Consider the following 23,671-nt stretch of genomic DNA (forward strand, 5'->3'; position numbering starts at 1 on the left):
GACCTAGAAACGACGGAGAGGCTCCGTCTCCGCCGCAGCCGCAGTGGTCCACAACCCCACGACGACTACCACAGTCCACTTCGCCCCTCCGCCGCCCCACACCGAACCCAGGGTTAATGTGCGGTTCGGCCCCCGGTGGACCCCCCGGGGAACGTCTCACACCAGACGAGTGTAACCCCTATGTTTGCGTGGTAGAGTAATGGTGGTGTACGCGTACGTGGAGAACTCGTTTGCACAGCAATCACCGACATAGTGTAGCTGAGGCGGAATAAGGGGAACGATCCTGCATTTGCCGAGGCAGATGGAAAACCGCCTAAAAACCATCCACAGACCGGCCAACTGGCCGGCTCACAGGACCTCGACACAAGTCTGCCGGGCGGATTAGTGCCGGGGACCAACGCTCCTTCCCGCCCGGAAAGACTTGCGTTGGACCGCACGGCCAACCGCGCGGGCTAGCCATATGGTACCGAGGTTCGAGCATGTTGATGTGGGCAAGTGCTTGCGGCACATCTATCGCTCAGTTATGAAAATAACGGCACCTGTCTTACTAAAACGTGTGACGGTTATAGTCTCGCCAAGTTTTTATATTATAGCTGAATTAACTGATCTTCGTTCTTATAAGGCAGTTGTTTGAAATCAGCCCTAGTGAACTGATCGTAATCTATGTTGCTGTGGTTAGCCTGTTGGAACTGTGTCTAATGTGATAGTGCGTGCCTGAGCTCTTCATGTATTGTTCTCAGTCGTTTGAATTATTTTGTAATCATTATATGGTGACTAAGTATTTCGTTAAGGACAATTGGATGGATTATAGGATAATTCTAGTTTTACATGTAGTTTCAATGGAGGTAAATTAACCTCCTTCTATGCTACAGCGTTGAGGTTTCCACCACAAGACGTAAGTTGACAAATCTGTAACCTGGAAGTTAATGGTGCTTTAAAAAACTACGGCAATGAGCTGTAGTGTTTCATTAATTAACCGAATATTGTTAAGTTGCGTTCAGGCCAATTGTCTTTTCGGAAATTTGAAAGACAGCTATTTGTTTATAATGTTAACGCTTTAATTTTTTTTGGGTTTAAGTGCTAAAGTATTCAGCACCTATTATTACAAATTAAACATGTCACACAATCAACTTTTTAAAATTTTGTATTTTCTGCAGTTAATTAGGATTACCAGTAACCTTACTTTTAACTCTGGAAATTGTGAAAGGCAGTTAGAGCTTTCTGGAAAATAAAAATGCTTCGAATAAAACGAAACAGTGCAAATACGGCGAATCTTATATCAAAATAACTTTTTTTAGGTGTATAAAACCAAACACATTCGGCAAAATCACTCATTCTCATTAGTTGCAAAAACAGATTTACATACCTTTAATATTCGTAAATAAACAATGGACAAAATGGGCATACGAATGAAGAAATAGTAACTGTGCGGTTTTTCCATATTGTTAAACTTTTCTAAACACCAAAAAATGGTCATTTTTCAGAACACATACTGAAGGAGAATTACAACTCTGATCTTCAGTCGTTGCGCGCTGTTCAGTTAAGAAACGTCACGAGAATTATTCCACAGAATAAAATTTTTGCGTGGAAATTCTAGAGGATTATAATCGCTACTGCGCAGGTGAGGGGGAAAACGCGATGCTGCGGCATGAATAATTACTCATAGGGAGGATTACCGTGCGGAGCATTGCGCTTCGTTAAGACCAACATGTCGGTCCCTCCGCAGACTTAGTGCTTTGTGGACCGTTACACGATGAACGTGTGGCTCAGTGGTTCTCTGCATTGGATGTTACTGTTCTGTGGTCACTCATTTTTGGTTGCCGCGATAAACCCGTACGTTGAATCATCATGTATGCTGTGAAAAAGGGAAGACGATGTCACAACATAACTGCAGCATTAATGAAGGCTCCAGTTATTGTGGTCGTAAGATGGAAAATTTGAGAGTTCTCTGGGTTGCATTAGTACTTAGAAATTTGCTACAATTAGCAGAACCAGAACAGAGAGCCTTTCTATATTTAATGGAAACTATCTTTAGACCATCGTAAAGAAAGTTTGACGTTTCAGGTTTAGGTCTCTAGACGATTCACAACTACATATTCCAACTGAATATGTAAGTATAGTAATAATATTTTTTTTCTTTTTTGAAGTGGGTGGATGCCACACAACATATTAGCTCCTGGGTTCTACCTAATATCCACCCTACAATTTTTTGTGACACTTATTGGTTCGTGACAATTATTTGTTAAAGAACAAAGTACCGAAAAGTACCGTGGTACCGAGTACATGTTAAACTCTTGGTCCCCATATAACTGATAAGCTGAGCTAGTGCGAAGGTTGGAGGAAGGCATGGGCATAGGAACTCCTACAGGACTCCGCCCAGTAAAGTACTGTGGTGTTTAAACAACTTTACGTTTGAACACCGCTTTATTTTCTTCTTTCACATGGTTCAAATGGCTCTGAGCACTATGGGACTTAACATCTGAGGTCATCAGTCCCCTAGAATTAGAATTACTTAAACCTAACTAACCTAAGGACATCCACACAGCCATGCCCGAGGCAGGATTCGAAGCTGCGACCGTAGCGGCAGCGCGGTTCCGGACTGAAGTGCTTAGATCCGCTAGGCCACAGCGGCCGGCTCTTTCACATGATATAACTAAAAACCAGAAATTACATTTCTGAACAGGTTTGACTCCTTATGGAATGGTCCGAAAGCGAATAAAATACTTTTTTTTAAATCAAGGACGTCTATGAATATGTCATTCCGTTCTATGCAAATAAGCTGTAACATTATGACCACCTGCTTAATTGCCATCTTTGGAATGCAAAACAGCAAAGATTCTGTGCGGCAAGAATTCTACAAGTTATTTGTAGGACACCGGAGGTATGAGGCACCAACTCCCGCAAATTACGGGCAAGTGGTTTGTTGGCGCTTGGTTGGCACCCGATAGCGTTCCAGATGTCCTCCATCGGGTTATATCAGGCCAATTTAGTGTTCAAGACGTCGAAGTAGGTTCACTATCATGCTCCACAATCCACTGTGCCGGCCGGTGTGATCCGAGCGGTTCTAGGCGCTTCAGCCTGGAACCGCGCGACCTCTACGACCGCAGGTTCGAATCCTGCCTCGGGCATGGATGTGTGTGATGTCCTTAGGTTAGTTAGGTTTAAGTAGTTCTGAGTTCTAGGGGACTGATGACCTCAGATGTTAAGTCCCATAGTGCTCAGAGCCATTTGAACCATTTGAACAATCCACTGTAGAAGGATTCTGGCCGTGTGGTCGGCGAAGATGTTCGCGTAGGCCCCATCTGTTATGGCGCCTTCGATTACTACCATAGCTCCCATGGAAGCCCACATGAATGTCGCTGTAGCGTAACATTGCACCCAATGGCCTTCGTCCTTTGCCCGATTCACGTTTCGAGCAAGTGTTCTCCTGGAAGACGGCGTATTTGCACACGGCCCCACGTAATAAGAAACGTAATTCATCCGACTATGCTACATGTTTCCATTTACGCATGGTCGAGTCTCGATAGTCCTATGCCCACTAGAATCGTAACTGACGATGATGTGGGAACACACAGGGGCCATCTGCTGCAGAACCCCATGTTCAACAAGGTGTGCTTACCGCTGTGCTTTGAAATACTTTTGCCTGCACCCGCATTGTAATCTGTCATCAGATGTGCCACAGATCGCCGCCTGTCCTGCATTACAGAGCAGGAAAGCCTCCGACCTCCACGTTTTCTGATGTAGCCTTAATGTCCAACATCATGTTGCCTATCCGTGGTTGCACCATCCTTCAACGACTTTCGATTGATGCTCACTAGACAGGCGCGTACTCAGCAGACCAGCTTCGCCGTTTCCGAGATCCTCATTCCCAGGGGGCCTAAACTTGGTGCAAAACGATTCTGTGACGGCTCTAAGGTATAGGAATGAGACCCTCTGGTGCCACTAACAATGATGTTCTCCAAAGAGCTGAGTTGAGCCTTCCCTGTAGTTAACAGGCCTGTACACCTGTCCGTAAGTTCTATGGCCCTATACTCAGTCTATAAATACTTGAATGTATAAGAGGCCACGTACAATAGTGTCTACCCAAATGTAATGGCAGTCTGATATAATTCAAATCGTATAAATTATATTTTTACTCCTGTAGTCACGAAATTCCAAATATGCCAACTCCAAGGCATACTCTGTACTTCGAAGTAAAGATAATTTACATTCCAGACTTAAATGTTATTTTTATACGCTGCGGTAACAATGGCCATGGGATAGCCATATACACATATACAGATGACGGTAGTGTCGCGATACAAGGTATAAAAGGACAGTGCATTGGCGGAAATGTCATTTGTACTCAGGTGATTCATGTGAAAAGGTTTCTGGCGTGATGATCGCCGTACGACGGGAATTAACAAACTTTGAACTCTGACTGGTAGTTGAAGCAAGACGCATGGGTCATCCCATTTCAATATATCGTTAGGGAATTCGATATTCCGAGATCCACAGTGGCAAGAGTATGCCGAAAGTACCAAATTTCAGGAAATGCCTCTCACCACGAACAACGCAGTGGCCGACGACCTTCACTTAACGACCGAGAGCAGCGGTGTTTGCGTAGAGTTGTCAGTGCTAACAGACAAGCAAGAGTGCGTAAAATAACAGCAGAAATCAGCCTGGGACATCCGATGGACGTATCCGTTAGGACAGTGGTGGCTCCATGATGGTATAGGCTGTGTTTACATAGAATGGAGAGGGTGCTCTGACCCAACTGAACCGATCATTGACTGGGAATAGTTATGTTCGGCTATTTTGAGACCATCTGCAGCCATTCAGCAACGGAATCCTTATGGATGACAATGCGCCATGCCACCGGGCCCCAACTGTTAGCGAATGTTTTTAAGAGCATTCTGGACAATTCGAATGAATGCTCCGGTCACCCAGATCGCCCGACATGAATCACATCGAACATTTATGGGACATAATCGAGACGTCAGTTCGTGCAGAAAGTCCTAAGCTGGCAACACTTTCGCAATGGATGGTTATAGAGGCATCATGGCTGAATATTTCTGTAGGGGACTTCGAACGACTTGTTGAGTCCATTCCACGTTGAGTTGCTGCACTATGTTGGGCAAAAGGAGGTCCGACACGACATTAGGAGATATCTATCCCATGTTTTTTTGTCACCTCGGTGTAGCTATCATAAACTCTTATTGCATTTATTCCATTTAGTTCTGTAATCTGAGCTTCCAAATTACGACATCTGGCGACTGTCACAAAGAGCTCTGGTGTTCTGTTATCTTGACTGTAGCAGCGTGAAATTTCAATCGCCTAATTAGACGGTAGTTTGAGTATTAAGGTTCAACGTGCTGCATTCCAAGGTTGCAAGGTTTTTATTTCTAGACAAGCTCAAACTGTTTAACTGACGTGCCCGTGTTGGCATAACTGATTTTATTCCACGTTTTTTTTTTATGTATTGACATTCATCTATGTTTATCTTGCCTGTTTTTAATATCTATGCAGGCAGGGCAGCAGTGCGTGATATAATGTTTACATTACAGATTTATTTCTATTTAGATTTTTCATCATAAGCCAGATCTTGAGATGGTCATCACATACATCCATAACAGATTTATGTAGCTTTCGAGCAAGCTTTGGGGTTAAAGAGAATTGAGAAGTCATAAAGTAAAAGACTGCTTCAGAGGTGCAAGGTTGCCTCTAAGCAATGAGTATATTATTGTTACAACACATGGATCACAGAAGACAAGTAAAGCCTTGTTGCTAAGCCGAAAGAAGCCTACTCCGAAAAAGTCTTTTCACGGCTTGTGACAGGGTTCTGTAATTATCGTCAATCGTTCATTCGCTATTAGCCAATTATTTCTGTTTTAATTCTGTTTTGATGAGCAGCCTAACGACAAACTTCAGTTTGCGTAAGAGTTCGTCACTAGTCACAGTATCGCCTGAACATTGTTCTACGGTTATTCAGTTAGTTACTTACTTACATGTTACATATATCATTTGCAAGATTATTTCATCGAAATGATGAGTTAGTTTACAGGATATGTATACATGTTAACATTAATGAACCCAGTTTTTGGTTCTACTCATTCAATAATTAGCGAACGTAGCTGTCGAAGTTGTTGCTTCTGTATTTTTTATCTCTTATTACTTTCCACCTTCTTACGTATCTGAGGAAAGGATGGGTACCAGCACGGCATTTGCTTACAAAAGCGTGGAAAGCAGCCCAAGAAGCAAACTCCGGACTGTACGTGCACCAGATCGATTTTCGTGTGTCCAAAACACAGATCCGACAGACGTCTCACTCACTTTGCTGTCTCAAGAGATTTCGTGCTGCGATTTACGGCATATGAACATACAGACAAAAGAAATAAACCGAGTATTTCTCGTTTACTTACTGAATAGTGCTGCAGATTACGACGATCTTACCTGCAAATAAAAAAAATGGCTATTAGAATAACAAACAACACTGCAAGAATTACAATTATTTTTGGTGTTATTTGGCTTTGACTGTAAGTAGTCAGATTAACACGAGTGCAATATAATACTAACAGTAAATCAGACATAAATGGAGCATGTGGGTTGAAAAGCGTATATGCTACATTAAATAATCTAGGGTCTCTCTTTTGATCCTGCAAAATTGTTACATCTAGTGTACGTTGGCGAACAATGAAATTTCTGTTGAAATATATACCATCAGACGCCTGTAAAAATGTTAACAAGGATAGCAATTCGACTACTGTGCAAACCACAGCTATGCGCTACATAAGGATCATTATGTTGAAGTTTATCTGGCTTCTGAAATTATATGCAGAGTAACAATCATTTACCGTACACAGTTGTCTTTGACGTGGGCTCGCAGTCTCGTTGAATCTTTTGGAAGATAACATTTGCGTCACAGTGTGAACTATTTATTATGATTTCCACAACAGCTGTCTTGAGTTTTAAGGCATTTTCAAGTGGTTGTTTATTTTACTGATGTTAACGTCTGCTGTTTTCAGCGCCTTAACCGCTAGAAAACGGCTTAGAAGTCTTATATGCAATTGTGAAAATCACGATAAATAGTACAGTCCAGGGCTAAAACAGTGTCATTAAAAAAAAAGTACGAAACTGGGAAACAATGTTATATTTGTTAGACAATTTCAAATAAATTTCCACATAGAAGATAATTTTTATTAAATCTTGTGCTGTATAACGAATTTCTGGAAATACACATTGTAACACCATCTGTTACAAGAGTGTAATCTAGTGTGAAATTACCAACACCGTTAACCCCCCTGCCTTGAGATCCGACTGAGGCGGTTAACTTAGACCTGATGAAAGCCATAGCGATCTCGTGGGAATAAATTTCAGTGATATTTTCCTGTTGCGGCGAAACAGAGAACACAATTCAACATCTGAAGAATTATAGCTTCCGTGATCGAGACGGTATACCTGGTGGGATGATCAAAGAAATGGGGTATTGAGATGTTGATGCTCTGCAGTCACTGGGTAAAAGAATAGGGAAACTAACAAGTCACCAGAAGACTGTTCGAAGTCTTTCTTCATCCCCCAACAGGAGGAAGCGTTAATCAGGAACTCTTCTAACTACCAAACTATTGCTCTCATATCCCAAACAGGTAAAATTTTGCTCTACCCCTCGAACCAGCGTTTGAAACCGTACATTCAGCCACACACATCCACAGAACAAGCAGGTTTTGTTAAAGGGAAAGAGACTCGTGGACAGATCCCTGGCGGGCCGCTGTGGCCGAGCGGTTCTAGGCACTTCAGTCCGGAACCGCGCTGCTGCTACGGTCGCAGGTTCGAATCCTGCCTCGGGCATGTATGTGTGTGATGTTCTTAGGTTGGTTACGTTTAAGTAGTTCTAAGTCTAGGGGACTGATGACCTCAGATGTTAAGTCCCATAGTGCTTAGAGCCATTTTAAGAGATCCTAACGGACGACAAATAAATGAGAAGTCGCTTAAGCCCTGTATCCCTGTTCCCATCTGCTTCCTTGCCTTAACTGTGTCTTCTTGGAAAAGTTATGTCAGATGTTTGCATAGTTCGGTGTCCCACCTTAAATGATAGCACTGACCACAAAAATATACAGGGTGTTTAAGAAGTGATGGTCAATAATTCACACACGCGAAGTACAGGCCAAAAGTAGCTGAAAAGCTCCAATAAATATGGGTCCACAAGTCAATCTTTGTCGAGATACAACACAGTATCTGTTGCAGTTGATCAGTGTCTAGGAATACATGGCATCTCTAAACGTTAAGACAGGTGTTCGAAATGTTGTCCATGCGTCTGAATGCAAATTAACCTTAGCTCTGAAACAAGCTGAGAATCCTCTCAGGCCGTCGTGGGGAATTCTGTAAATGCTGAAGGCTGCTTCAATCCGCAAATGTAATTCCTCAAGAGAGTTGACCATGGCAGCGTAGGCCTGGCTTTTGACATGACTCCACACACAGAAACCCAACGGATTTAAACCTGGAGACCTTGGAGGCCATGGCACCGGCCCCCCTCTACCTATCCAAAGCTGACCATATGTCCGATTTAGAAACCGACGCACCCGTACGTGAAAATGTGCTGAAGCACCGTCATGCATGAACCGCATGTTCAGGCGTTGGTTTTGTGGGACATCATCATGTACATCCGGAAGTACAGTTTGCAGAAACTGCATGTGCTGCTGTCTGGTTAGTTTCTGTGGCAGGAAGTGTGGTCCAATTATGAAATCTCCGAGCAGTCCTGCCCGGACATTTAAGGAATAACGTGGCTGATATCGTGATAGGTGTGTTGCATGAGGATTGACATCTGCCTAAATGTGACAATTATGCTAGTTAAAGATACCGTCACGGGTAAATCCAGCCTCATCCGTGAACAGATTACTGCTTACAAACAAGGGGTTGAGGATACATTGTTGAGAAATTCTCTCTAGGTGGAAATTCGCATTGTTGAGGGTCTGCACTCGCTGGAGATGATATAGATGAAGTGCTTGCCAGTGTAAAATCCGACACACACCGCTATGCCTCAGGACACGCTCTTGTGTAGCGATCCTCCTTTTGAAGCACACAGACGTTCGTGTACAGTGCGGAACACCTTCCCTCAATATCGGGTGTTATGGATGTGGGTCGATCTTCTTGTACATAGTGTGCTAAACTAACGGTTTCTCCAAGGTGCTGATGTAACTGGCTAAATGTACGCCTGTCGGGCTGCCTTTGGAGAGGAAAAGCTTCTTCATACAATCGTGCAGCCTCAAGGGCACTGCCATTCACTTTGCCATACACGAAGTGCATGTCAGCTTACTCTTCATTGGTGTAACCCCTGTCTCTGGTGCCTTCACGTTCGTAACTGATTAAGACGCCGGCACGGCACAGTGCACGCAGGGGAAAGGTAAGTAGTTGCGCAAGCGTAAACATAGAGGCAGTCGATCCCACACCTTGAGAAACCAACTTTAATACCGCGGTATCAAGAGGCGTTTACAGTTGGGTCCCAACTTTAACTAATGCGATACCTCAGCAACGGTACACTTTCGGACCCATGTTTACTGGAGCTTTTTAGCTACTTTTGGCCTATACTTTTGATGTGTGAATTATTGACCATTACTTTTCATACACGCTGCATATATAAAAAATCACCCCACTGCAGTGAAGACAAGTGCTGTCATGTCTGATTTCTTCAATGTATCAAAAGGTGTCAGACAGGCTTGTTTCCTACTCTCCAACTGTACAACATCGGTTCCGAACATGCGATTAAGAAAGCTCTTGATGGTTGTACCAACAGCATCAAATCTGATGGAAGAACTACTGACTACCTTCGATTTGCTAATGACATCGTGCTTTTAACGAAAGTGAAGATGAACTCGCTGAGATACTAACAAACGTAAAGGACGCTAGACTATCGTTGTATCATTAGGCATTAATCTCAGCAAGTACAAACTCATAATGATTGATCCAGGAGCACAGGTCGACTGAAGCAACTGGAAGTCGTGCATTCTTTCACGTATCTGTACACAAAAAAGTATTCATTATTGAGCAACTTAATACCTCTAGGCGCCTTTCTTCTCGTGTCAACCAAAAAATTCCCCAGTTCTTTGGCCATACTGTGAGGGAGGATGGAGAAAATCTAGAGAAAATAATGATGGAAGAAAAGATCGAGGGCACGAGACCGAGTGGGAGGGCAGCGAGCAGGTGAAGAGAATAGATCAAATCAAGATCTCCAGTGTCTCTCTTCAGCAGATTCTACGAGAAGTTGATAAGCGTCCAGGATGGAGACGCTTGACTCAAGGGTTCGCAACATTCGGAATTACTACGACCACTCGTACTTTTCTTTTTTTGGCGGAGGGGAGGGGGGGAGGCATGACTGGGCGAGCTATATACAGCGCAGTCACAAACACGATTTAAGCAGTCCTTGATGCTCTAAAGGCAACGGCCTTGCCGCAGTGGGATAACCGGTTCCCGTCAGATCACCGAAGTTAAGCGCTGTCGGGCTGGGATAGCACTTGGCTGGGTGACCATCCGATCTGCCAAGCGCTGTTGGCAAGCGGGATGCACTCAGCCCTTGTGAGGCAAACTGAGGAGCTACTTGATTGAGAAGTAGCAGCTCCGCTCTCGGAAACTGACATATGGCCGGGAGAGCGGTGTGCTGACCACATGCCCCTCCATATCTGCATCCAGTGACGCCTCTGAGCTGAGGATGACGCGGCTGCCAGTCAGTGCCGTTGGGCCTTTATGGCCTGTTTGGGAGGAGTTTGTTTAGTTTTTTGATGCTCTAAATAACCGCAGGAGAAATCTGGAACAGTTTGTTTTACAACGCAGTTACCGCTTATTCAAGCAACCAAACCATACAAATGTAGCCTGTGTCTCCTTTCCGATCTCCATTTTGAGAACACGTATGTTACAGTGAGATTGAGGGTGAGAGAGAGAAAGAGAGGGGGGGGGGGAAGAGATGGAGGGAGGAGGAAGGGAGAGGGAGGTAGAAGGAAGGGAGGGGGCGGGATGACTGAGAGAAGCGAGAAAAGCACTTTGACAAAGATGGGGAAACTTTCGTAAATCTTGTGTGCTACTTTTTTCTTTTTACTCAAATATCGTTTTTAAATATGGCAACCACAGCACTGAGGTCGATGATCTACACATGCATGGTGAGTACCTGCATCCATTGGCACACAGGAACGCCATAATTGGAGCATTCATCCATATTTACGTTTGTTTGCCCTCATTTAAAATGCCTCAATAAATGGAAAATCCTGCTGACTTCTTAATAAGTGCAGTGCTACGTTTCGTGTGTGTTAAGGACGTGAAGTCGACCGAAATGCATTAGTTGTTTAGCAAGCGCTGCAATGGATGGAATAGCAAGTAAACGGGTTAGAGGATTTGATGATGAAAAAAATAATGCCCATGTTAAAATGCTAAGTGGGTGACCATCTGTATAGTAGATTAGAAAGGTTCATTCTACCCGCGATGCGGCTGTAAGTGGTTTCTTATCTCAAGGCCACCAATAACGACTTTTAGTGTCACGTTACAATACCTGAGCTAGTCACGTTGCAATACCTGAGCTAGTAGTATTCAAGGTCAACGCCCCTCCCTCCGGGAAATCACCCACAACTCAGCAAAGTCACCCACGGGAAGCCATATCCTGCCCACGCGCCTTAGCGAGTGAAGTAGTTATATTCAAGTTTATGACGTAACTCGATGTCGGTCATATGGCCTTGTGTAACGTAAATTTTATGGGAAACCTCGAACAGCCACTGGGACCACATTAAAATGACGGGAAAGCCCTCCCTTACGGACCTGTAAGATTCAAGCACCCCTCCCCCCCTCCTGTTTTTATTACTAGAGCGCTTGAGAGGGTGGCTTCAATCTTGACCTGTGCACCATCGAGAGATGATCGATGTATGGCTATCCGTTAGCAACAAATTAATTTTATTATTATTATTATTAAGTTACATCTCCCGTGGTCTATTTGTTAAAAACATTAAATTTCATGTTACGCAATTTTCGACACTAAAGGCACCGGCAGAGATCACATAAAACCAGGTAATTAAGTACTCACATTTTTCAATATTTTTCGTGTTTCACACATTTTTCCGTATTTTGCATATTTTCCACAATTTAATAATTTTTTTACGTATTATAATTCTATTATTATTCCAATTACAAAAGTTACACCACACTGCTCTCGACGTCACATTGGGCCAGGTCGACATCATGCTGCTTTCAGAAATCGCAATGCAGCACGTGCCCAAAAGTATTCGAACGATCTGAATTATTTATAGTTGCTAAGCCAACTCTACATTACTATTATATGTTACATCATAGTGTGTGTGATACACAACAATTCTATTGGTAGAAATAATGTCAAGACGTATTCCACAACATTGATAACACCATACCTAATATCTAACAAAAGATACTGTATTTATAATAAATACCACACTGGCGCAAATACACCGGTGAATTACAAGGAACTTGCCAGACAAATGGGAGCCGATCGCGATAAGTGTGCTTCCTGCATGGTTTGCAGCACTTCGTACACTGACGTGTAGAGTCTGGCCGTGGTTGGCACCACCGCTGACCCCAGGCAGCAATCAATGCGCCCGCCCATCTAGTCAGCAATGTCAGAGTTGTGTATAATCATCCCTGATGTAACAGACCCGGTTGCTGGCAGAAAAGACACTGCTACTACATCAAGCATTCAGCGAGGGGCCCCCCACCCGCTTTGATAACACTAAGTCATGGCTTAACCTGCCAGTGCCTACGCTTTCGCAGGTGGGTAGCTATGGCCGAGGGAGATAAGCACTAAGCACTCATTTCTTATAGCCCTCCTTCTCTCTGGGCCAAGAAGAAGCGAACTCCCCGTCCTCACCCAGCTATTACACTTTCATTACTAGAGGAAAAAACGTGTGCACAGTGTCAGCCTTGGTCAGCCAGAGATCCAAGGCAGAATAAAGAGCGTTTTGCAATACTAGTGTGCAATATCACTGTAAGACTCGCAAATGGATAAAGATAAGTTACCAAGTATATACACGTCCGCCCTGCCCCCCCCCCCCCCCCCTCGCCAAGGAGACTTACCGGTGGGCACAGTGCTACATAGTTGAAGCGTAGCCTGTTGATAAGCAGAGGCGAATAACAATCACACGATTTCTCCAAAGACGCCATGGAGTCTAACAATTAGAACTTGAATAACTGCTACATCCAGAGATTGTCTCTGGATCTGCAGTCGCCGCTGACAGCCCAGACAGCACCGACGCCACCAGCGCTGCCTCCACCACCGCAAGTCTCCAGGAATACTGCAATCATCGCACCTGCATTCCTAGCGTATATGGAACGTCCAGCCGTGGGGAGCAACCGCCACGGTCTCAACATGCGGACATTGGTTAACTGTAGCTACCAGAAAACTTCTTACGCAGAACATATACCTGAGGTAATTACAAACCTGTGTGTCACGACACGTAATGCTCAAGAAACCCCTTCCTCCTACTCAAAACGCTCATACCTTCCGCCACCAGATGACGACCATGTGACAGCGGCACCCATACTCTGACAAGAACGCCTTGGAAGCGGGGTCGCAATTCCAGTCTCAGTAAGGCTCATTTGAAAGTGTTGTGTCAACAATTATGACAGCAAAAACCTTAGCTGCTAATGGCTCACCATGTGCATCATGAGGGCAACAGAAAAGTGTTTCCCCTAGGTGCAGAGATCAACCTTCTATGGAATGTATGTATTACACTTGCCCGCCCGGTTGGTCGTGCGGTCTAAAGCACGGTTTCCAGGCGGGAAGGAGCGCTGGTCCCCGGCACAAATCCGCCCGGCGGATTTGTGTCGAGAACCGGTGAGCCGGTCAGTCTGTGGATGGTTTCTTAGCGGTTTGCCATCTGCCTCGGCAAATGCGGGCTGGTTCCTCTTATTCCGCCTCAGCTACACTATGTCGGCGATTGCTTCGCAAACAAGTTCTCCACGTACGCTTACACCGCCATTACTCTACCACGCAAACACAGGGGTTACACTCGTCTCGTGTGAGACGTTCCCTGGGGGGCCCACCGGGGGCCGAACCGCACAATAACCCTGGGTTCGGTGTGGGGCGGCGGAGGGGTGAAGTGGACTGCGGTAGTCGTGGAATTGCGGACCACTGCGGCTGCGACGGGGACGGAGCCTCTCCGTCGTTTCTCGGTCCCCGGTTAACATAACGTAACATGTATTACACTTCCCAAAATAGACATCGTAGACATTCAAGAAATGTTCGTGTGTGGCTGGTCCCGGCGGAGGTTCGAGTCCTCCCTCGGGCATGGGTGTGTATTTGTCCTTAGGATAATTTAGGTTAAGTAGTTTGTAAGCTTAGAGACTGATGACCTTAGCAGTTAAGTCCCATAACACTTCACACACATTTGAACAAGAAATGTTCAAAACAAGCCATTAACTTGCACCAATTTGAACAAGAAATGTTCAAAACAAACCATTAACTTGCACCAAATCTTCGAATGTTTGTGCAATCTTATGGGACTTAACTGCTAAGGTCATCAGTCCCTAAGCTTACACACTACTTAATCTAAATTATCCTAAGGGCGAACACACACACATCCATGCCCGAGGGAGGACTCGAACCTCCGCCGGGACTAGCCGCACAGTCCTAACTTGCACCAAGAATATCGTATTAAGAATGGCGCGCCGCAGTGATCACATAGTTTCACACCATCAAGATCTAACGCGAACTCGTTGGGAGTTACAAACGTTCAGCTAGGTATTCCTTCTTACAAAAAGCGTATAGAATCATATTGTTGTAACAGGGTGATGAGACTTGATGGAATGTGGTGGCATGCAACCGAATGCGGAACAGTCTGTGTAGCTGCAAATAGTGCGATAGTATGTTTTATAGGCACGGAAGAAACAAACATCCAGTGGCTTAATTTGTCCAGTGGTTCCACGTAGCCTAGCTCACCAGGCAGCTGGAACAATGTAAGCCTTTCCCGTACCTGTAACAGGCAACGTGTGCGCTACACGGCGGGCACATATCCTTGATTGAGGGAACAACGGTAAGCTAATAAGACGGCATAACGCGATTAATTTGCATAGCGAACTTGAGATTTCGTCGATAAGTCCTCTCAACAATCGTTCACAGTTACTATTCGCTCGAATCTGCAACTCATTTAATATCCACAATAATTAGCAGTAGCCTTAGTGGTATCCCCAAGTATACGAATGGACATAAAACTGAATTATTTTCTTTGTGATTTCTTGCCGTATGATTGCTAATAAGTAGCACCTGTCTTTGAGCAGGTTTCAGAGTTTTACAGTAATGTGAAATCCAATTAATGTTTTCAACGTTGCAGAGATGAAATATGAAGAACGTGGTACGCAACAGAAATTAATTACTTCTGCTGAAGACCTACATATTTAATTTTTTAGATATTAACTGAAATGATATCGACATTTCGTTAGAAATTGTGGTAACGGAAAAAGAAACAGGAAAATCCTATGAATTAAGGTTCGAACGATGATTGTTGTGCTAATTAAAGAACAGAACAAAAATAGAGTTCCTTCCAAGAACAAAGAAACGATGTACTGAAACAGATTTTAGTGACATAGAAATACTATAAATTTTTTGGTTAAACCAAGCAGAGAGAAAATGCTTAAAATTAAGCAGTGTGCAAAACTGTTTCCGCTTAGTGAAATCTGAACATGAATTGTACAAATGGCAAACGGATTTATACAAAGTACGAAATATGTGTCAAAAGGAAACTTGCAAAAGCGTGATAGAAAAGCTATTCGAAAGATTTTGGTGGGAGTCATTGTACCGTTACGGAGGGAAGTCTACGAGACTGGGTGATCTGAATTGCAGGTGCGATGAACATTACTGATTTCCAGGCTTCTTTGAACTGGTTCATTAGAGCCAGGAAATTATAGGGAAAAGGAAGTGCAAAATTACGAAGCTTACTTCAAGTAAATGTGTAGAGCAGATTTCATTAATGGATGATACTACAGAGCAATTCGTAGCAAACGTGAAGAGGAAGCTTCTTGTTATCCCCTAAAGGTTTCGTATAAACTATAAAGCAAGTCAGTCAGGTTTCATGCAGACCACACTTTATCCTTTCGAGCGAAAAGAAGACAGAGTCGCTTGTGCAGTCGATGAATGCTATGACAATGCATACAAAACGATGCCAGTGATAAGTATCAGTGGATTACTATTTCCTCAAATTTACCTCTGTTTTCAGGTAAATTAGAGCCAAAAAATACTGTTTGCTTGCAAAAGTCTTCTTGTCGAAGTAGCAAAATCTGGAAAAAGGGAGACACCTTTCACTGTTACAGTCAAAACGTCCTATTACCATTTGCAGAAAATAATTCATTGCTTTTGTTGGGCTCTTGGCCTGTACATAACGTCACTTCCGTCTTTAGGAGGACGACGAAGAGACAGTCAACATAATTCAGATTCCACCCGGAAGTAACAATGTGATTCCGATAAGAAAAATTTCAACACCGTACGTAAAACATTTTTCAGATAATTGTCGGACAATATTTCCGAAATCTCTTTATCATTTCACATTTATTGGTGGAACAGTATTGTTAAACGACAGTCATTTCTGCATTGTCAGTGTGCATCATCACATTTTACAAATTTGATCAAGTATTTCTGGTGTCAAGCACAATATGCAGGGTAACGGCCAGGACCAGTTCTTCCTCCACCAATATTCTGTCTAAATAAAACTAGTAATTACTGTGAAATGCATGGATGCATTCTTTGATAGCGTGAGCCTGGTGTGAGGAAAATGTATGTTTTCGTCATGCAATAGATACTTCTCATTTTTGTGAGAACTATAGAGAAGCAAAATATACATTATCCACAAATAAACGTATTAACTGTGCTACAGGATTTGTTGTACAGTATTTAATGGCAACACATTAAAGTACTACTTGACGGATATCGTCTGTAATGTAACGTCATACACTGCCTGGTTTTCTTTCCTATTTTAGTCACTTGCGTAATAATTACGTCCGCAACAATTTAGCCGTCGATATGAACTGCAAGTTATTAAAAATAAGTAACCTTTTGCTTTTAAAAAAAGTTAAAGCTTGCAGTGCGGCGTATCAGCTAAATCTTCGGCAGTGCACTTTTTTTTGGTGTGTTCTACTCGCCTGAAAAACATTCAGAGTAGGTTTCGGCATGTGGAAATGTGCCATTCTCTCGTTAGACATCCGCCAAGGGTAACTGCCACGTCAGATGGCCAGTGAGCACAGGTCGTACACGAACGTGATTGCACTGCCTTAATTGAGTTGCAGATTAATGGTACGCCATAGAGCATCTAGTGCACGTGGGCGCCGTATAGTATGCCACATATGTAATATACTCGAGACGGAGAACAGTGTGTCGCAGGCAACTTTATAGTACAAAGGCTTCATCAAGGGGCGCCACATATGCCACCGCGGAGCTCTGGGAACGCGGAAAGGACTCTCTCAGACCAGAGTAATTGCATTTCCGCGAGACCTGCAGCCTCTGAACAATATTACACAATCGCGTCATTTGCAGAGCACCCTGCCGTGTTTACATCTCGTTTACGTCGGCGAACTGCGAAGGGCGAGCACGTTCCGGCGCACTTGCGTCACCGGCGTCTGGTCTAGCACGAGAGGCGTTTCCTCATAAAAGGACATGAAAAGGCTGCTACTGGATTGTAGCAAACGAGAAGTCACAGTGGTTCAGCTTGGGCGCGGAGCACATCTAATTCTAGGCACAGTAATCAAGACTTAAAGACTTCATGGGTGTAAGAGGACAAAATTCTTAACTCTTAGTCTAGAAGTGGCGCCGCAATTACTACTACTCTCCCTGTTTATCCTTGAGTCAGTATCAAACAGCTAGTGAGAAACCAGCAAACACATATTACGGAAAAAATACAATATTTTTCATCGTTTATGAGGACAAAAGAACACAAATGAGGCACAGATATAATGACTAATACCTGCCTGGTGGCGTAAAGGTTAGCGTGATGCGGTGAGTAGATTATGCTGGGTTTTCGGAAATTCCCGTTACGATCTTGTAGGACCAGCAGAGGTGAGTACATAATACGAGGGTTGTCCAGAAAATAAGTTCCAATCGGTCGCTAAATGGAAACCACAGTGAAAAATCAGAAACATTTTATTTGCAAGAGTTAGCTACACTTTCCAGATACTTCTCTACATAGTTGTCGCTCCGACTTAGTCATTTGTCGGACCGTTATACCGAATTTCCAACACCATCGCCATAGAAGGCAGCCGCCTGTGCTTTTCGATAATTCTCTCCGCTGGTCTATATCGCGTAGTCTGCGCCCAAGTGTTGTCTTCGTATCCAGCATTTCAGCATTTCATGTGAACAGAGATGATACTCAGGACGAACCAATTAGGGTTGTGTTGTGGGTGATCGAACACTTCCCATCGAAAAGGCTGCGGAAACGTCTTCACTGCCCCTGCAAAGTGCGGCTGAGAATTGTCATGAAGAAGGAAGTGCGTGGCAGTTGTGTTAGGTAGGCTGCATTCATTAAGGCGAAGTCTCTCAGTGGGCCCTCCTACTTGGCGGGAGACATCAATGTTCTAGGCACCTTTACTCACTCACAGTGCGCTCACAACTGAAAAGACTGTCTTGATGCGACCGACGGTCATACTACAGACACTACCCAACACATTTGTGCAATACATCATCGGGTTTTCACTGTGGTGTCCATTTCGCGACCGATCGGAACTTACTTTCTGGACAACCCTCATATCATTAACTGGGACCGATGTTCGGAAACGTGCCATTTCCGTGCTACAGCCATTTGTTTTGTTTGATTGTTTTTAGGGTGCATAAACAACTAAGATCTTATGCGCCATGTCAGGACCTTAAAACACGAATACAAAAAAGAGTTAAAAACGATTACACGTTATGCACAATCTATGGGAGGAAAGAGAGCTGAAAACAACGACTTTCTCTTGGACAAAGGTCCATACACTACGCCGTAGAGACAACGGAGGTCGCTAACTAATGATTAAATGTCCTTCGTCGTTTTGCCACTAGGGATAAAAATTAAAACGCGGACGACAGCCCGCCCGTCGTTCGTTAAAACGGCCGATAACTCAGACAGCAAGCATACATTAGAATGTAATTGGTTGAAAAAAGGGCATTCGGTCAGGAAATGGAGAACAGTCAAAGGTTGATGGCAATGAGTGCAAAGGGGTGGGGCATCACTACTTAACAAATGTCAATGGCGAAAACGATAGTGCACAAAAGGCAACCTTTCTATTGATCTCCTGGCGGTGAGAGGGCCGAGAGGACGTCATCCAAGCCGCTAGGAGAGGTTTAAGACCCAGAGCCTGTTCCCATGAAGGTAAGACCAGTGGTAATGCCAAAGCGACATCACCTGTTGACAGACGGCAGCACGGACATCATCGGAAGGAATGGAAGACAAAGCAGGCCGAGTTAGGAGGACTGCAGCCTTGGCAGCAGCGTCAGCAGCCTCGTTTCCCGTCAGACCGACGTGACCAGGGACCTACATAAACACCACAGTGGCTCCCTCAATTGTGAGCAAGTGGAAGCTTTCTTCAACCCGTTGCACTAAGGAATGGGCTGTGTAAGGTACTCTACCTGTTCATCACAACTGGGGAAACGTTGGTCGGTGAAGGCCACCAGGAAGGAGTAAAGCCTCCAGTCAGTCTCAGAAAGCTGCCAGCAAATGGAGAGCACAAGGGAAATGGTTGCTTGAGTAAGTGTTAGAGAGAATGGACGACTCCAGACGGCGGGCAAGCTGGGCAGAGCAGAGCAGAGCAGAGCAGAACGAGAAATCCAAATGGGAATAGATGTGCGTGTAGTCTGAAAGGAACGTGTGTGCTCCAGTGTCAATGCAGATGAGGTTGAGTTGATTGAGATGGTACTGGAATAGCCACAGAGGGGGTGTTGTACATTAAAGTCACCAAATAGCAGGGAGTCGACCAAAAGGCTGGAGGAAGTCTGGTGACACCAAACCATGGAGGAATGTAGAAGTTACAAAGAGAAAAGGTGAAAAAAGCTTGCAGTCGGATGTTCAGTGATTTGGTTTGACTATGAACGTCATCCCAGATGAGCAACATAGCTCCCCCACGAGATACAACAACAGCAGTGGAACAAAGCCGCCACCAGCACGCTTTGTTAGTGTGGCTTGCCTACATCAGAGGCAGATATGACTTCATGGGCAAACCTATTGTTCTCCTTTGATTGAAAGATCCTTAACCTAATGTCCCCCTGCCCCATATTCCTCCCCCCTCAGGAAATCTCCCCCCCCCCCCCTCCCTGTACAGGTGCACTTTCAGGTCTGAGTTATTTAAATAGCCCCTCTCACTCTTATCAGTTTGATCATTTAATTAACCTCTCACCCTCTGGTAAACCCCCTACCTTCCCACCATCCCTCCCAGAAACTGGTGGGGAAAAAGACTCAGTCATTAGGAGGGAATTCGATAGCAGTGTATGGAATATAATTTAAACAATTTAGACAATGTGTGGAATATTGAATCTTCCCAGCAGATTAAAACTGTGTGCCAGACTGAGATTCGAACTCAGGAACTTTGCCTTTCATGGGCAAGTGCTCTACCATCTGAGCTACCCAAGCATGACTCACGACGCATCACTACAGCCCTACTATCGCCAGTATCTCGTGTCCCACCTTCCAAACTTCACAGAAGCTCTCCTGCGAACCTTGCAGAACTGGCACACCTGGAAGAAAGGATGTTGCGGAGACATGGCTTAGTCACAGCATGGGGAATTTTTCCAGAATGAAATTTTCACTCTGCAGCAGAGTGTGTGCCGATATGAAACTTCTTGGCAGATTAAAACTATGTATCGGAGAGCACTCGCCCGCCAAAAGCAAAGCTCCTGAGTTCGAGTCTCGGTCCGGCACATAGTTTTAATCTGCTAGGAAGTTTCATATCAGCGCACACTCTGCTGCAGAGTGAAAATTTCGTTCTGGTGTGGAATATTGTTTATTTAAAAAATTAAGGTCATTCAAGGCAGTGTAAGGAATACAGTTTACTTATTTATTTAAAGAATTTTTCAGGAAATCGATCACCACCCCCACCACCCCATCCCCAACCCCTCGTCCCCTCCCCTATCCACCTCCCCCTGCCACTCCCCTCCTCTATCCGGAAATTGGGGGCTCTGCCGTGGAAAGGAAGGATCTCATGAAGGGAAATTCAAGGTTATATATATATATATATATATATATATATATATATATATATATAAACAGCCTCTGGGGCTTAGATTTCTCTTGCTCAACATTCTCTGCTATTTGGAAAGATGCAGGTCTTGTGAGAAGTAATTACATCGATCGCTTTTCTTTTTTTATTCTGATTGTGCGAGGAATACCATCACGAAACGCACATCACTCGTAATTAGACAGTTAAAAATCTTTCGATTGTGAAACACGCACCACCCGCACAGAACACCACCACATACGCTCCCAGGGTGAGGATGCACCTGCGGCCCCCGTGAGGTGACGATGTGGCTGTCAGCTGCCGAACCAGGTGCAGGTGTCAGTTCGAGTCCCACAAGGATGAGGCAGTGGCATATCTTTCATACATGACACCTGAGAAATACCTGTCAAAATAAGTGTTCTAGTAGGCACCGTTGCTAGTGCAATGATGTATAGCTGCAGGTCCAGCGCTGAGGGAGATGCTTGGACAGCAGATTACCCTCAGTGAGATGTTTGCATAGCGGTTCACCCTCGCAGGTTCAGCTAAAAGGTTGTCAGTATTACACTGATGTCACATGTCTATGTAGTAAGAGCCAAGTCTTGCTCTCGGAAATCGTAAAGTGTGTAGTTGGTGTAGGAAATTCTTGTCCTAACAGGACCTGTTTTCGAAAATTGCCCAGAATACCACCGATTACATTCTTCCTTATGGTCCTAACGAGACATCACATGTTCTCTTCTTGGAAATTGTGACGTTATGATTTCCACATACGTCTCAGAAATGGTGAATGTCTCACCACTGAAACCCTTCATCATGCCTGCGCACGCTAGCAAAAACATTGTTAATCATAAAAACATTCTTGTTGTTGGGAAAGAGAGCACTGTCTAAGCACAGACTGGCGAAATCAGAACAATTACACATACAGAATTTGAAGCACTGTCCTACAGAAGAGAAAAATGGCGGGAATTTCGGTGTCCTACAGTTACTGGTATGGGGATGTCCTAATGCCACAGTGGCAGACGAATGACAGCATTCCTGCCAGAGATGGATGGTCTGCTTCAACTTGTCTTTGAACAGTTGCTTTCTCAGAACTTTCCATAGATAACTTGCCTCCATCTTGTTCGAACCAGATTGTAGAGGCTCCTATCTCCGAGCACGATGTATTGTGAATGAATGGAGTATTCTTATTGGCTCTTACTGAATTGGCCTGAAAAATTATTGATGCTGCTGGTGTGGGAGCACTGTCCACCATTTTTCTCTGCAGACGAGACTTTCAGCAACGAAACTATTTTGTACACACCGCCTTATTGGACTGAGAGTTAAACCCCGCAAAAGTGGCCCACAGATCGTCAAATACATCCCACATACTCACCATGCCACTGTGCAGCGCCAACGGAGGAAACTGCCACAGTAAATGCGGCTCATGACCACAGCTGTGGAAGAACATGTCAGCCAGAGAGAGGCCAGCCGGCCGTGGATGACTCCACACCCCAGGATCAGCAGAGTGGTAGGAGTTCGAATGTTATCAGTACTCCCAGCGCAAACACTCGTTATACTGACTCTTCCCAAATTTCCACAAAGTATACACGCAACGTACGCTGTCCCAATGGCGACTCAATGGCAACTGTATTAGGTACACTATTCACCCATCCAGCGTAAGCCTTTGTTCACAGAGATGCCAGTGTAACACTTACAGCCTTTTAGCTCTGCCTGCGAGGGTGACCTGCTATGCAAACATCTCAATGAGGCTGATGCGCTATCCAGACATCTCTCTCAGTACTGGAGCTGCAGCTATGAGTCATTGTGCCAGCAACGGCGCCTAGGTGATCACGTATTTCGACAGGTATTTCTCAGGTGTCATGTATTAAAGAGATGCTGCTGCCTCATCCTTGCACGACCTGAAATGACACCAGCACGTGGTTCGGCAGGTGATGGCTGCGTCGTCACTTCGCAGGGGCTACAGATGCATCTCGACTCCTGGGAGCGTGTGCAGTGGTGTCCTGCCATGTTCAGTGGACGGTGGATGGCGGGCAGTGCGTGCTTTGCGATAGACAGATTTGTAACTGTGTAACTACGTGTGATGTTTGTCTCATGACGGTATTCCTTGCGCAATCAGAATAAAAAAAGAAAAGCGATCAATGTAAATACATATCACAAGACCTGTATTTTTCCAAACAGCAGAGAATGATGAGCAAGAGAAAACCAAGCCCTGCAAACAGATTTTTTTTTAAAAAAGGCAATATACCCTGGAATTTCCCCTCGTGAGATCCTTCCTTTCCACTGCAGAGCCGCAAATTTCCAGGTAGAGGAGGGGGAAAGAGGAGGGGGAAAGAGGAGGGGGAAAGAGGAGGGGGTAAGAGGAGGGGGAAAGAGGAGGGGGAAAGAGGAGGGGGAAAGAGGAGGGGGAAAGAGGAGGGGGAAAGAGGAGGGGGAAAGAGGAGGGGGAAAGAGGAGGGGGAAAGAGGAGGGGGAAAGAGGAGGGGGAAAGAGGAGGGGGAAAGAGGAGGGGGAAAGAGGAGGGGGGAAAGAG

General features: G+C 44.6%; 1 protein-coding gene and 1 pseudogene across 1 annotated transcript in view; one reads left to right on the forward strand and one right to left on the reverse strand.

Moving 5' to 3' along the window:
• LOC126470580 (popeye domain-containing 2-like) overlaps positions 1-23,671 on the reverse strand; it is a 625,481-nt gene that overhangs the window by 578,178 nt on the left and 23,632 nt on the right. The window lies entirely within an intron of this gene.
• LOC126471693 (5S ribosomal RNA) lies at positions 10,407-10,524 on the forward strand (annotated as a pseudogene).

Source organism: Schistocerca serialis, chromosome 3 (genome assembly GCF_023864345.2).
Source record: "Schistocerca serialis cubense isolate TAMUIC-IGC-003099 chromosome 3, iqSchSeri2.2, whole genome shotgun sequence".
Taxonomy (NCBI): domain Eukaryota; kingdom Metazoa; phylum Arthropoda; class Insecta; order Orthoptera; family Acrididae; genus Schistocerca; species Schistocerca serialis.